A 16,188-nucleotide genomic window follows, 5' to 3' on the forward strand; every position below is an offset into this window, starting at 1 on the left:
GAATCAATTCAAAACGTTTACCTTTCATCATCATTTTGACTTTGGGGAGTAGCCAGAAGTCGCATGGTGCCAGATCCAGTGAATAAGGTGGATGAGGACACACAGTATGTTTTTATTTGACAGAAATTGCCGTACCAGAAGTGACACGGAGCGTTGTCATGATGGAGGATGAAACCAGTTGCCCATTTTTTAGGCCGTTTTCTACGCACATCATTTCTTAAATGCTCTAATGAGCCCTTATAATATTCAGAGTTCACCATAGTGTTCCTGGGTACAAACTCAGCTCACACAATTCCATCAAGGTCAAAAAACACAATTAACATCACTTTGATGTTACTCATACTCATAGAAAACGGCCTGAGAAATAGGTAAACATTTCATCCTCCATCATGACAACGCCCCGTGTCATTACAATATATAAGTGAGGAAAAGGGCAGAAAAATGTAAACTTTTGCAATAAAACCATGAATAATTTAATTGTTCTTCTGATAAAAAAGGAAAAAATAGCATTTACAGTAAGAGAACCTTTAAAATACCTGTTTGATGGGATACATAGTGTATAAAGAAGCCCTGCTTGTAGCACAAGGCACTGCCCAGACAGATCAACATTGAGTTTGAAAATACCCCCACGTAAAACTCAAAGCAAAGTACAGAGATTGAGTTACAGATGAAAATTTAACAAGTGTCTCCAGATACAAGAGAGGAACCTGAGACTTAATGACTGGCAGATTAGAGGCCAATAGAGCAGGAGGCAGCATTTCAAGCACAAAGAGGAGGGAGAGCCCCGTTCCTCTGAACCACCTGAGTTTAGCTTCTGCTGTCTTTCTGAGAGCAGGAAACCAACGCAGTCAAGGAATGGTGTGATAAGAACACATGGAAAGACAGGCTTGGGGCCGGGCGGGAAAACTGCAGGAGAAAAGAGGTAAAGGTGTGACTCTAGTGTCCCACGCTTTAACACCTGGGAAACTCGGCAGTCTTCCGAATGAACATAGAATCTCCGTGGGGGATGGAGAGGGGAGCATCTCCTCGAGGGCAGAGTATCTGGCCAGCATGAGAGGTCAACGCAAACTGATGATGAGTGACATGAAGCCACCCAAGGTCATCATTCATCACTGTCCTGGCCTCCCAGGATCTTACCCCTTGAACACAGGGAAAATGTGTGTGATGTCACCAAGCACAGTTTAGGGCACGGACCACAGAAGGGCCACTGTTTCCTATCAGTGCAGTAACGAGTGAAATACACTAGAGAGAAGAGCAAGCAGGGGACTGGAGCCGTTGGGTTTCAGCAGCAACTAAGTGGCTGGTTCGAAGGGTGAGGGTAAAATCTTACACATGGAGGTGAGTCGACTAAGGCCGGTGCCTGTGGCGATGGAGGGGGAAACTCCAAATGTCTTTATCCCACCATCTCCAGCAGTATATTCCAAAACTCAGGAATAATGTAAAGATTAGCCAGGGAAAAAGGCCTTACAACCTTGTCAGAAATAAACATACATAAGAAGTGAAAGAGCAATTTTCCAGATTGGAAAGAGATAGAAAGAGTGCCTCTTCCAGAGAGCTGACTCTGACCTTCCAAGGCGTATGCCTAAAAGGGTGGAGCAGTGCCTCAAATCTGTTCAGGAGGCCAGAGCTTCTGGAAATAGTGGTGTTCTGAATAGAATACATACCATGAAATACTGAAACACAGTACAAAGTGTAAAATTTCTAAATATAGGTCAGTAGCAGGAGCCTAAGACTTAAACTAAAAAGCCCTATACAAAGTAAAAAATGAAGTTAAGAAAACACTGTTTATTGTTTAATTTTTCACATAAATGGAAAAAGCAGCACCCTAGTCTAGCTGGAAGATGACCAGCATTCTCCAAAGACCGCCAGGCTGAAGAAACAGAACCTTCGAAGGAGTGAAAGTTGCCTGATACCGCTCTCACTTCATTCATTTTTGTACTGTTTTGATAAACTTACAGTTAGCCCACAAGCTGACGACAGAGCTGGTAATAACATTCCCATAGTGCTAAATTTCTACATTTCACAAATCATCAGAAAGCATGACACAAATAATAAAATCAATTAAAGGAAGGGACAAGGAGACATGAGAGAAACAGGTACAACTTAAAAAGCATCAACTTCACTATGGTACCACTTGTCAACACTACTGTTCGGTTCCACATCTATCAAATTTGTTGTCTTGTTTTTACAGGATTTACTTACACTAATTCCAAAAGCCATGTCTGGGAATTAGAGCACCCAGAGGTGGTTCCTCACAAACATGGTCACTCCTGTCTTCACTCGCAACAAGGGACCATTCCTCATTACCGTGTCTCCCCGAAAATAAGACCTCGCCGGACAATCAGCTCTAATGCGTCTTTTGGAGCAAAAATTAATATAAGACCCGGTCTTATTTTACTATAACATAGGACCGGGTCTTATATAATATAAGACCAGATATGACATAATATAACATAATATAACATAACATAACATAACATAATATAATACCGGGCCTTATATTAATTTTTGCTCCAAAAGGCACATTAGAGCTGATTGTCCAGCTAGGTCTTATTCTCAGGAAAACACAGCAATTTCAAATTACTGTACGTTTCTCCTGGTAGATTACTGAACAAACGTTTATTGAATATTAAAGCCTTGTAACCTGTCCTTTTTTATTCCATTGTCAAGAATATTCATAAACACCAGTATTTCCTCAAAGATTTTCACCTCGAGTAAGCGCAAGTGTCCTTTCACATCTGGACAGCTCCTATAGCTGTCGTCACTCTGGATTCATAAGGGAAGCGCTCACTGAAATACCGTAGCCCAAACATGTTAGTAAGATTCCAGGCGGCATACTTCTGGGTCTTCCTTAGCCTTCTGTCACCTTATTGTACTAGAGCAACGCGAAGATCTAGTTTCACTGATATTTGTCAACATATGTAAATACTTATGGTATTTCATACACTATATATAACTTTTAAAATATACCAGCCTCAAACAGCTTTAAAATTAACTCAAAGATTAAAATGCATATCTCTAGCAAGGATAAAGTACAAAAGATGAAAGATAAGCAAATAGTGCGGTCACTGTTTGTTTAAAAAGATCAATGTGAAAAGCCTTCAGACACTAAAGGACTGACATAAGCCAGTAAGAGTCAGAAAATTAATTGGCTCTTTAATGCAAATGGTGCATTTGGACAAGGGAGTTTCTAAGCAGTAGAGCCCTTACAAAGCCGTTGATGAAATCAGCCTACCAACCTTGAGTGCTGGTTTGACAATATCATGCAATAAGACGCCGAGAAAGTTTTACCACATCTTTCTATTAAAGTCAGAAGTAGCCTTTTAAGCGATGAAAGACTGAGTTTCTGATGTTTACTGAATGAAGTCAGAACAGGGTATCAACAGATAGACATAACCCTTAGAAAAACTATTTTGTGCTTGAAAATTCCATGTTTTTAAAACTTAGAGTGTGTATGACACAGTACAGAAGATAAGTTGTATGCAGAGTTTCAGTCTATAGCAGTTTTTAAAAGGAGGAGGAGGGGCCAAAACCCCACCAAGGTGGAAAGGGCTTGGATCCTCAGACTACCGTGCCACAGATGGAACTCTGGGCCATGACGCAACTGCCTGCAACGAGGCATGTCTGTACAAGCTCAGTCTGCGTGAAGGTTTATTTTATGTTCCCGCTACTTAGGTCTAAGCAAAAAATAAGCAACCTCCCAAAGTTCCTCCATCTACAAAAGAACTGGGTGTGGTGGGGGAGAGGGGCTATGAAAAGCTGAATGATTTGAGCTAGTTTGCTCATTTACTTACACAAGCTTCTACAAAATCATGTGACTTTGTAACTCTAATATCACCAGCATAAGACAGATCTTAAGAGGGACTGAAATTACTAGGCCTGGTTAGTATCTCCCAGAAGAACTTAATAGGTCAACAGCAGTCAATTATACTAATGTGTAAAAAGGAGCAAATATGCTTAAAATAGCATAGTTTTAGACTCAGAAGAGACCTTAGCAATCTAGTTCAACTTCCTCGTTTTATCACTGAGGAAATTGCTTCTAAAAAATGAAATCACTTGTTAAGGTCACAGTTACTTTGGGACTTAAACCCTAACCTCCACATGAAAGACTCCTGACCCTAAAGTATGCTGATCAGTAAAAGTTTCAGACCTGCCCAACTAAAAGTAGCCACACACCAACTGTTTGTTCTGAATGAGAAAAGAGCACAGACAATTCACACGAGAACCAATTACTTCCTTGTTTTTTTTCTCTTTATAAAAGGTCTCTTGTTTTTACTTTACAAGTGAGCAAATTTAATAGTTGCTATAGGTCTTTCCCCCTCCACCTGAGGGATGGACATGTCCCCCCACCCCGGATGTACTCTTTTTCCCCTCTGAGGGATGTATATTTATTGGGCTCCCCACCACCACCTGGGCGTTATAGGTCTTTAGATCCAATGGGAAAAAAAATCACATTTCTATTTTCACACTATGTACTGAAGGATACCTGGCTATTTCAAGAGAAGGTACCACTCTACAAAATTTACTCATAAGTCCCCAAGTTTTCTATACAACCACCCGAGACGCTGTAAATGGAAACCAGAAATTGGTTTCATTTGGATCTTAACAGCCAACTTCACTGTTGGTTATTTTTACCTATTTCGGCAATCCTCTACACACGCACACACAGCAGGTTCTATCAGACCTTAGGTTTAGGAAAAAAACTCCACCTGCAATTAAATTGCAGGAAATAAAGCTGACAAACATACGAGTACAAAAGGCCCTGAAATTTGGCAAGGCACAAGTTGTGACTTGAGGAGCACGAGGCGTTTTTCCATGCTGAATATTTAACTCATCATACATTACAAGTTCTTCAGTGACAACTGTTCATTAAAAATATGCCCTTCAATAATGGCAAGGCACACCTACTCAAATTAACTTTCTAAAACACGGCAAGAAGCAAGATTTTCATTACCCATGCTAGTAGACGTGGGGTTTACCCCCATTCTGACTTAAACGAAAGAAAAAAAATTGAAGTGTAAATTCCTTTAGCAATGGGAAGTCAGGAAGACGCAGGGATTACGAGAAGGAGAAAGAGGATTTCTAACTCACACTGTTTTACACACATTCATTCATTTAATCGTCACACGATTGTCCGGAGTAGCCATCATCCCCAATTTATAATCAGAAAAATGAGCTCCAAAAAGTTAAGCAGTTTGTACAGACTTCCACAAAGTAACAGAGCCAGGATTTGCTGTCAGGCAAAGGACTGAATTCTTGCTCTTAACCTCACGTCCATTAACAGCTGGGGGTTCCCCAAGAGCAGCACGTGAGTCTGTTTTACTCAACTTTGTATCCCTAACATCTGAGCTAGGGCCTCTCTACAGTAGGTGCTCAATAAAAGCCCGAGGAATATATGAATTAAAAGATAAATTGGTAAACTCAACAACAACAACAAGAAAAACAACCAGATTCAAAAGTAGGCAAAGGACTCGAATAGACATTTTTTCCAAAGCTATCCAAATGGCCAAAAAGCACATAAAAAAGTACTGACTATCATCAGCCATGAGTCCAAGGCAAATCAAAATCACCATGAGATCCCACACTTCATCCCCACGGGGACGACTGTAATCAAAACGCTAAATAACAAGTGTTGGGGAAGGATGTGAACAAATTGGAGCCTCCTCCTTTGCTGGTGGTACAAACATGCTGGAAAACAGTTTGCAGTTCCTCAAAAGGTAGAGAGCTCCCAGATGAACCACCCCTAGATATATACCCAAGAGAAATGAAAATATATGTCCACTCAAAAAAACTTAAAGAAAAATGTTCATAGCGCATTATTCATAATAGGCAAAAAGTGGGAACCCGTACACTGGAGTATCATTCAACCATATCAAGGAATGAAGTGTGGATACACGCTACAACATGGGTGAACCTTGAAAACATTTTGCTACATGAAAGAAATCAGTCATATTGTATGATTCCATTTATATGAAATGTCTAGAACAGGCAAATCTATAGAAACAGAGAGTAGGGTTGAAATGAAGAGTGACTGCTAGTGGCTGCAGGGTTTCTTCTCGGTATGAAGAAAATATTCTACAACTCATTGCAGTAATAGTTGCACAACTCTGCGCGGAAAAAAAAAGGTATTTGGTGTACCAGCAGTTTTCCTGTTTGCCACTTACAACCAGCAGAAAAACGACTTGCAGAAAACTCGGTGATTCTAAAATGCTCAAGACCAGCAACACGGACTCCTCATCAGGGCAGGGAAGCCTCTCCTTGATAGAAACCCAAATTTCTTAGTTTTATAGCCTGTTCGCTGCCCTCAAACTACAGGGCAGTAGACTATGTGCTAGTACCTCAACATGCTACTTTTATGCCTCGTATCTTTGCTCAGTCTGGAATGTTCTACCTAACCTATCTCTGCCTAGAAACCCTAGATTTCCATCAGTCCTAACACAAGTGCTAATTCCTACTCGGGAAGCCTTCCCTGACTCCCCCCCATACACACACCTCCAAGGCACGTGAACCGATCCTCTTCCACGGAACCATCACACCACCCTTTCAGCCTATACCTTACTCATCAGTTGTCTCATCTCGTGAGACGGAGAACTCCTTGTACCCAGCCAGAGTCTTCACTGCACTCAACAAATGTTTGATACACTGGCATCTCTGGGGCTTTCTCCCACCTCATGGAACATTTTCTATTGGCCACATTCATCTGAAAAGCTTTAATGTAAGTGTAACCATGCTATAAAATAAACCAAGTGACCCACAGGCCACCAGTGATACAGGACTGGCCTTTCCTGTCTTTCCTGGCTTCTCGGTATTTGAAAGAGCTGACGACTCCCCCTGCACTAATACCACCTGACAAGGTTATCTAGAGACCTCCAGTTCATCAAGGCTGAATCCCTTTCATCAACAGAGCAACACCGCAGGGTGGACAGAGCAGATGGCACCCCCATTTTACAGAGCGAGAAGCAGAATGGGAGAAGTTAAGCAACTTGCCCAAGTTCACAGGACTCACAAAGCTGAGGCTGAAGCAAATCCAGGACCTCAGACCTCTTAATAGTAGTTCTGATTCCCCATGATGGTTTGCTGAGAATATTTCCAGTGAAAATATACTTTTTAATTACTTAAAAAATATAGATCCAGACATATAGATCCAAAGTATAAAGAAAAAAAAAGAGTGGAAAAACATACTCTAAAATACTGAAATGATTTTGTCTAGACAGAATTATGAATAATTTGCTTTTTCCTCTGTTTTTGTATGTGTGTGTTTTATACTGTATGCATTGAACCCACATACTTAAGAGAGCTAATACACGTTATGAAAATGTATGGACCATTGTAAAACTAGTATATAAGGAAAAAATAAACCTGAGACATCAAGGAAAAATAATAACTTCAATGGAAAACATTTTCTAAAATCTAAATTTGACTCTGATACTAGATTCTCAATGAAACAACCTAAGCAAGCCATATATGCCTTACAACAAAAATTAGCAATATGGTTTCATGGGACACACACTTTTTTTCTAGTCACCCATGTGTGAAACTTAGCAATAAACGTTTTCTTTCACTGAGGCTATAAAAAACTTACCCTGTCTATAAAGTTTATTTATTCTATAGTCTGGAAAATAAATGTCTAAATATGTTCCTTCCTGCCTTAGGTATTAGAACATAATATCTCTGATAAGAAATCATTCTACGGAGGAAATCAGTTACAGAGAGAAGGCAAGAGGTCAAAAGATTTGATTAAAAGACTTTTAGAAAAATATCCCTAATATTTCTTATCTTTCCTGAGAAGAGAGGAAAAAGACATGCCAAGTATTTCAGTGCACAACTTGACTAGGAATTTGTAGAATCAGAAAAAAACCCAAAAACCTCATTAAAGTTGCCCTCCCTTATGCGTCCTTTATACATCAAACCCGAATTCTGGATGATGTGCACATCCTGAACATCTGGCTCTTCAGGCCCTACAGTAAATCAAGGACTCGGCAATTTTAAGTGCAAAAAGTAGGCAGAGTTAAAACTGGGATCTAATCCAAGCTATCCTCAGACATAAGTAAACAAATTATCAAACACTTAATTTAAGTTGGAAGTACATTAGACCTTCTACTTATATAAAACATTAGGGCCCCAAAACGTCTGTCTGTAATCTCATTGGGATTCCTGAGAAGAGGTAGATGGAAATGCATTTCCCCAGGGAAAGAGACAGCAGAGAAGGTTCCCAACGGGGATTCTGTAACGGGACTACTTCCTCTTTTCTAAGATTTGCAAAGAATACTTTTAAGATTTTGTGGCTGAAGCACAATAACATAGACAATTAAAAAACAGACCCACCCACTGAGTTAGTGCAAGTGGAATCTGTCTTTCTGAAAGTGCCAGATGGAGATTAAAAGAAAAAAAGCTCTTTACTAATTGTGGCCAAGATTCCTTGGTACTTGGTGCCAGGGCCAGGATATTAACCCAGATGTCCTAGCCAAATTCAAGGTTGGTTAATTACAGCCTGCCAACCTACAAAAAGAAAAAAAAAAGCCTCTTCTGTTTCCCAGATTGAAATCTGAAGAGGTCACTCTTACTTGAAATTCTTGTGTAGTACCATCAGTCGGTATGTTTTCCCTTAAAAGTGCCTTGTAACTCAAATGCTGATTTAAAGCATATGGATTCTTTGAGTTCCACCTACATGGGAAATACACTACGTACGTTAAAAATATGTAAGATGTTATAATAGTTTAAAGCCCCCCCTAAACAATTATCTAAAAAAATTCACAGCCAGGGTGATACTGCCTCTGCTTTCCAATTAAGATTTGAAAGACTTGCATAAAGGTTTATATCAAACACAAATTTTGAACCATGAAACTTTTAAAACTAAAAAGGAAGGCTCTGCTGCCAGGAGCACAATTCCAGGAAAAAGCTATATATGCAAATGTCAGTTACAAGGCCTCCCAGGGTTGAGCAAAGATCCTGCATACAAATAGGAAAGTATTCCCTCAATAGCAAGTCTGAACATCAAGTACTGGTCTGGCCTGCCAGCCACTGAAGGTTCCATTGCCAATACATTCTGTGCATTGCTTAAAATAACATAAACTCGGGTTCAATTTCTAGGTCTGTATTCACTGGCAGTGTGGTCTTTTAGGTAAGTTAGTAAAACTCTTTGAGCCTCAGTTCCCCACATCTTTAACTCTTTCTTCATCAAAATCACTAACATGACATTATTCTTTCTTTCCCTTTTAAAAAATATTTTAATAAATACGTATTTTTAAGGACTACAACCACCATAGCCTTAAATTATCTGCCCCTCCCACGTTTCCACCTCAGGACCTTTGCACTGGCTGTTCCATCTCTCTAGTATGCTCTTCCCTCTGGGATCTACATTCCCTTACTTCCTCTAGATTTCTACTGAAAAGTCACATTCTGAGTAAGGTCTCCTCTTGCTATCTTATCTAAAATTTCCATCACCCCAACTCTTGTCCCCAAAGCTTCGTATTCCCCTTCTGTGATTTTTTCCCTTACCATGTATCACTCTAATAAATTTTATAAATATGATTATTATCTGCTTCCCCTACTTGAATGGGAGCTCCAAGAGAACAGGAATTTCTGTCTGATCCACTGCTGTATTGAGCTCCCAGAATGGCCCTGGCACACAGTAGGTGCTCAAATACATACTTGTTGAGTGAATACCGAACCAGACCTAATTTCAGCTCACAGACCAGTACATCACAGCCCCGCAAGCTGCCTTTAGGGAGACTATCACAGCACTTCAAAAATACTATAAAGGAGAACAATAGGTTTGCCATGAATAACACTGTCCATTCTTTTATCATAGTAAAAGACACTCTACATCCCATCTTATTTGTACAAGGAAGAGAGGAAAGAAGCTGCTAATTTGGATAAAGTGGAAAGTTACATGAGGTAAAAAGTCTCACTTTAGTTAACACTGTATAGACAAGGTTTTCTTTTAATGTTAACAAATATTAAACCATCTTCCTGTGACTTTACTGCACTACCTTCTGTTTTTTTTTTCTTTATCTTTGACTTCTGTAAAAGCAGTCTTGAAACTTATGGACCTCATATTTTCAATTACTAAATAATAAATATTTACTGAGCACACAGGACTGCAGAATCCTACAGAGTGCTATAAAGTGAAATATATATATTTCAAGGACCTTATACACACACACACCAGAAATACACCTGCAAATAATGAAGAACTCCAGGCAGCCAATATGTGATGAATTATAGGGTGCCTATCTTTGCATGGAGTGTAAGACTACCAATTCATCTCTTATACACCATCCATTAAGTTTAGAATCCTAACAGAGACAGCACTTAAAAAGCAAGAGTCAAACATTACTGAGTTAAGTTCACATGCATTTATGGGTCAGCTGGGATACAACAGACTCAATGATAGACACTGGGTAAAAAAAAAATTAAATATAAATAAAGGCATCAAATTCTAAACTTCTAAAGAAAAAAAAAACCAGACTGGCTCTGTTGTGCTTGGGCACAAGCAGGAGCTTAAGCAATTGCTGAAAAAGTCGGGAAGGGTGTGATCTTTACCTTTGGACAGAATACCTATGCAGGGTCCCACCCAGTTTCAGCTTTTTTATCCTTTTGAACCAGGCCTAGTGGGAAGCCTAAGATGTATTTTACCACTTTCTCTGAACCTTAAAAACTCAGTACCAGCCCTTGCCCAAGCAATCACCCACTTCATTGTTTTAATTAAGGCCAGCCTTGCTTCTCACTAGAGATTCACTACGCTAACTTAATTATTAAGTACCTGGAGTCAATACCTGAGCTCAAATTCTGACATCACCACTTATTAGCTATGTGACCCTGAGCAAGGTACTTAACCTTTCTATGCCTCCTCTGTAAGATGGGGATAATGATAGCACCCTCATTTGGGTTAGGTTGATTAGTGAGATAAAACACAGAAAAGACTTGCCCAGAGCCTGACCATGGGAAGCCCTCAATAAACGTTAATTGTTGTTATTTTCAGAAGAAAAAATGCCCCAAAGCTAAGGAGCAACATACCTGAGGATTCTTGCAAAAGGTTATCATTAAAACCCAAGTCAAACACTCTAGGTAATACTAATAATAACAAAACACGAACACCAACCAGAATCATAACCATAACAGGAGGAACAGCAACATGAATACTTACCGAGCTCTTACTGGCCAAGCACTGCACTAACCTAAAACAGGAAAAAGACAAGGCTGTTGAATTTTTTAAAAAAAACTGCATACATTTTCCCACCCTCTTTTTCAAATGTGGTAATTGGTGCCCAAGTTTTGCTAAAAACAGGTATTTAAAAGGATTGCAGATTTAACGTGTAATTTCTTCATACCAAAGAGGTGGGGCTGCGAAGGGAGGAGGGGGTGGTGCTCAGTTCCTGCCAGATGGAAAAGCCACATGAAGTGGAGAAACAGCCGAGTACAGGCTTTATCCCCAAATCAAAATCAGATTTTTGAAGCACAGCACCTCCACATTCGGGGACTCAGAAGGCTCTGCTTTTAAAATAACCTCTGAACAAGTGTCATCTGTCTTCCGAGCCAATCCCCTGCCGAGGCAGAAGGTTCGGGTTACCCGGGAGCGGTGTTATTTCAGAAATCCTTGTCACCTCTTATCATCCATCTTCTCCAAGAATCACAGTCCCAATTGTGCGTGTGTGTGTGTTGGGTGGGGGGGGAGAGGAAAAGCCACCACCAGCCATGCCGGAGGCCACCCGACCCGGCCCGCCGGCCGGCGCCCGCCACAGAGGCCACGGCCAGAGTGCCCTCCATTCCCGCTCGCGGGCACCGGTGCCAAGGGCCTGAGGAATGCTCAGGTGACCCGGCGGCAGCACCCAAAGGCAACAGGTTCGGCCGGCCTCGGCCTCGCAGGGGTCCGGCCCGGCCCAGACCCCCCCAGGGCCGAGCGGAGGGGAGAGGGGCGCCGGCAAGGGAGCGGCGCAGGGCAAGGAGTCCAAGCTCCATCTTGAGGCGGGCGGAGGAAGGGAAGGCCGGGCTCGGCGCTGACAGGGCCGGCCACTTTTCCGGCGCCCGGTGGAGCACCCCAGGGACCCCCGGCCTCCAGGGCCATCCGCCCCGGGGCTCCCCGGGTCCCTTCAGGGGCGGTCCGGTGCGCGGGACTCACCCCTCACGGACGCCGGGCCCGGCCCCCGGTCCCTGGCTCCGAGCCGGGCGGAGCGGAGCGGGCCCGGCAGGGCGGGAGGGGAGAGGTGACGAGGGACGGGGACGGAAGAGGGCCCGCGCCGCGCCCCGCTCACCTCCGACCGCCGCCTCGGTCGCAGCCTTGGTCGCCACCTGCCTCACTGCAGCAGCAGCAGCAGCACCAGCAGCAGCAGCACGGCTGCCGCCTCCCGCCTCCCGGCTCGTCGGCTCGGGGCGGGGGCGAGCGTGACGCGCCGCCGCGGGGGCGGGCGGGCGCGCGCAGCCGGCACAAGACGCCGCGGCGGCTCCTCCCCACGCGCCCCGCCCCCGGCTCGGCGCCCAGCGCCCTGAGCCGGGCGCAGGGCGTCGGGTTCCCGCCGGGGCCGGAGCCCCGGGCAGCAGCGGCTTTGTCTGCCCCCGACGCGGCCCGGGAGAGGCGAGCCCGAGGCCCCCCCGGCGCGCCCGCCGTCCGGCCCTCAGATCTTCGGGAGGACCGGGGCGCGGAGGGGGTGTGGGGGAACCCGGAGGGGCCTGCACGGAGGGGCTGCCGTCATTTTAGTTCCGCGTTTTCTGAAAGTGTGTCCAGAATGTGTAAGTCACACCCGATAACTCCATTCAGGCTGGACCGCAGACGGTTAGTTTGGGGCTGATTTTTTTTTTTTTTTTTTTTTTTTTTGCCAGACCCAGGGCGAGAAATTGTTTGAAACAGGCTAGGAGGAGCTGCCCTCAGCAGGTCTAGTCTAGGGAGCATCCTCCCTGCCCTCTTCCCGCAGGGAAAGACCCAGGATGAGGGATCCCTGGGAGGAGGCTGAGAGGAGCTGCCCACCGCAAGCGACGCCTGGGGAGGACCACCTCTGCCCTCCCTTTCCTTCCAGGGAAAGACCCAGGTTAAAAAAATCCCTTGAAATGAGCCCCGCATTTGCTTCGTTAGTTTGAGAAAAGCCTCTTTTTTTCGCCCCAGCCGCCTGGACGGGAGCCCAGGTTACTGTCCCGTTCTCCCGTTTCCCACCGCCGATCTCCTTTAAAAGCTTTGAAAGGGACTGGAGGGGAGGCAGCACCAGCCCCCAGGGCGGCCAGCATTTCACTCCCATGGCCATGGCAACCCCAGAAGCTTTGCAGCTCCTGGGAGCAATTTGCAGCTGTCGGGGCAGCCCAGCATTTTGCAGCGACTCAGTGGTGTATAAGGGGGGCCTGGGCTTCCTCCTTCTCCCGGGCAGAAGAGAATAATCAGGAGAATGACCCCTTCGCTGACCTTTATTCAAAGCACGGTGCTGCCTGGACTAGGCATGCACAGGGCAGGGGGAGGAAACTACAGTGGAAATGCACGAAATTCTGAACAAAATGAATTTATATGGGGACCCACCTCCCCTCAATTCACACTTTAAGTCACAAAAAAATTCTATTTCCTTACTCAACGTTACCTTAGTTTGCAAGCTGCGAGGTGAGGTCACAGTATCTATATTCCTAATCTGAAAGGCACAGCTCACCCTCCAGCCCTATCTAAACACTTTTCAGCTCTAACAGGCAGGCAACCTATGTAATTATAGATGCCGCAGAGCAAGGCAAGGACCACTGTTAATGGTGGGTGCAACTACAAACACCTGTTTATTTCTCTCTACTCATTATTTTTAAATGCTGAGATTTCATCATGAGTTTTTTGCATGAATTTTGATTTTTTTAAATATTGCATTAAAGTATTATTTCTTGATGACTGAGTTTTAGCGCCCCCTAAAATTTTGTGAGCAAGGCCTAGCCCCAGCCTTATTACTAGGGCACTGACTTGTTCAGTTCCACAGAGTGGCCAGTTAGGACTACAGTTGCTCAGTCCTACTTAAAAATGAATGTTCACATCCCTTTTTAGATGGAGCCACTGAGCTTTTTTAAAATGCACATCTGTGAAAGTATTAGAACAGCTCAATTGACAAGACTTTGGAAGATGGAGGAAAGTGGCAGAAGTAGAAAGACAGGTAAGAGCTCCCAAATTTTCATTTTATAGAGAGGGAAAGTGGGTAAATACTTGTTGGAGTTTTTTGTTTTGGTTTGGTTTTCTGGGACAAAAGTAAAGGTTTAATGATATTATTAATTAAACTGATAGGGATAAGTGCCAATAATGGTAGAACTGCGTTGAGTGGGACGGGTAGTGGTACTGTAGTCAGAACAGCAATAGATAATGTCTAGAGGTGATAAATAAATCAATTTTTAGAGCTACGGAAGTTACTACCAGAAGAACAAAAAGCAAAAATTTAGTGGTCTCTGGGGAAGTGGGGGGGGGGGGGAGGCAAACAACGCTGCTTTTCATTATAAACCTGATATAATTTTTTTATTAGTTTCAGGTGTACAAAGCAACATAATAGTTAGACATTTATATCCCTCACAAGGTGATAACCCCCCTCCCCCAAGCTACTACCCCTCTGACGTCGTATATAGCTGTTACAATACCGTTGACTATATTCCCTATGCTGTACCCCACATCCTGTGACTATACATATATATACAGAGGGTGCCAAAAAATGTATACACGTTTAAGAAAGGAAAAAACTGTATTAAAATTGTAATAGTCAATATATACCGATAACAAAAGATGAATACAAGTCACATTTGACTTCTGCAATTACAAGAGGAGCCCCAAGTGGTTACCATCAGCGCAATTTTCATACAGTTTTTTCCTTTTTTAGAATGTGTATACACTTTTTTGGCATCCTATCTATTTAATTATAGTTGACTTTGCATATTATTCAACTTCAGCTTCAGGTGTACCACGCAGTGGTTAGGGATCTACAGTCTATGAAGTGATCTCCTTGACCAGTTCAGTGCCCATCTGGCACCCTACTAAACCCGATATACTTTATTTTTTAAATTATGTGCATGCATTACTTTGATTTCTTTTTTAAAAAGTATAAGGTAGTTAAGATCCTCAAACAATGAGTAGAGAATGTTCTCTATAAACATTCTATATCTCCTATAAAAAGGAGTTTGTGGTTTGTTGGTACACTGCTCTGTAGCAGTGATTCTTTTCTCTGCCAGTTTTCTGCAGTACTCCATTTTTATTATTTTGTTTATTTTCTGTCTTACCCCACCCCTACTTTAATGTAAATTCCAAAAGAGCAAGGACTGTTGACACATTCATTGCTCTAGCTGTATCACCAGAGTAACGCTGGGTCCATTGTGAATTAGTTTTAAAAAGGATGGAGTGTAAGACTTCAGGGTCTAAATAACTGGAGACTTTTTCCTAGTATTTTGTCTTTTTTTTTTTTTTAAGAACAATAGATGTTCATTCTATAAAATCAAAGCAAGCAAAATGAAGAAAACAACAGTTATAATCCCACATATCCAGAGAAAATTACTGTAAATAATGGTTTTAATTTAATTGACTACTGCTTAGAAATATTTTCAATCTCTCACTAAGGTACTAATATTTCTTATTGCCATTCAAAAACAACACTCAATATAAAATAGTAGCTGGAGAGTACTTTGTAAACTGCTGTAAAGATGTGAGGATTTAGAGAGCTTTTAAAATAGAAAATGAGGGGCAGCTGGATGGCTTGGTTGGTTAGAGCACAAGCTCTTAACAATAAGGTTGCTGGTTCAATTCCCACATGGGATGGTGGGCTGTGCCCCCTGCAACCAAGATTGAAAAAAACGGCAACTGGACTTGGAGTTGAGCTGCACCCTCCACAACTAGATTGAAGGACAACTACTTGGAGCATAGGTCCTGGAAAAATACTGTGGTTGCACAATATTGTGAAGGCATTTATTCTCCAATAAAAATTTTTTAAAAAATAAAATAAAATAGAAAGTGAAACAGAAACTGTCATAACAAGAACATTTTAAATTAAAAGAAATACGTTAAATTAAAATTTAAAAAGTACATTTTCTTTTTTTCTTTCTTTTTTGTTGTTGTTTCTGAACCATGGTAGATAGGTAACAATTAAAAATGTAACTCCTAAACAATAGTCCATGATTAAAATGATCTTTATAAAGAAGACACAGGAATTGATTTTCATTGTGCTATTTTTTAAATTACATCTACTTTTATTAGCATTGCTTCAT

At 42.3% G+C, this 16,188-nt stretch overlaps 1 protein-coding gene across 13 annotated transcripts in view; it reads right to left on the reverse strand.

Moving 5' to 3' along the window:
* Positions 1-12,227, reverse strand: part of CLIP1 (CAP-Gly domain containing linker protein 1) — a 101,034-nt gene extending 88,807 nt beyond the window's left edge. For 4 of the 13 annotated variants that reach the window (XM_074321587.2, XM_074321588.2, XM_074321591.2 and 1 more), the window contains exons 1-2: positions 12,122-12,222; positions 11,150-11,180 (exon numbers count right to left, since the gene is read on the reverse strand). The gene's annotated coding sequence lies outside the window, so the exon portion shown is untranslated. Of the gene's footprint in view, positions 1-11,149; positions 11,181-11,333; positions 11,440-12,121 lie in introns of those variants that run through there. The other 9 variants (XM_074321596.2, XM_074321595.2, XM_074321594.2 and 6 more) reach the window with 5 other exon arrangements.
* Between the last annotated feature and the right edge of the window lie 3,961 nt (positions 12,228-16,188).

This window comes from Rhinolophus sinicus, chromosome 9 (genome assembly GCF_057876585.1).
Source record: "Rhinolophus sinicus isolate RSI-liver-muscle chromosome 9, RSI-T2T, whole genome shotgun sequence".
Taxonomy (NCBI): Eukaryota; Metazoa; Chordata; class Mammalia; order Chiroptera; family Rhinolophidae; genus Rhinolophus; species Rhinolophus sinicus.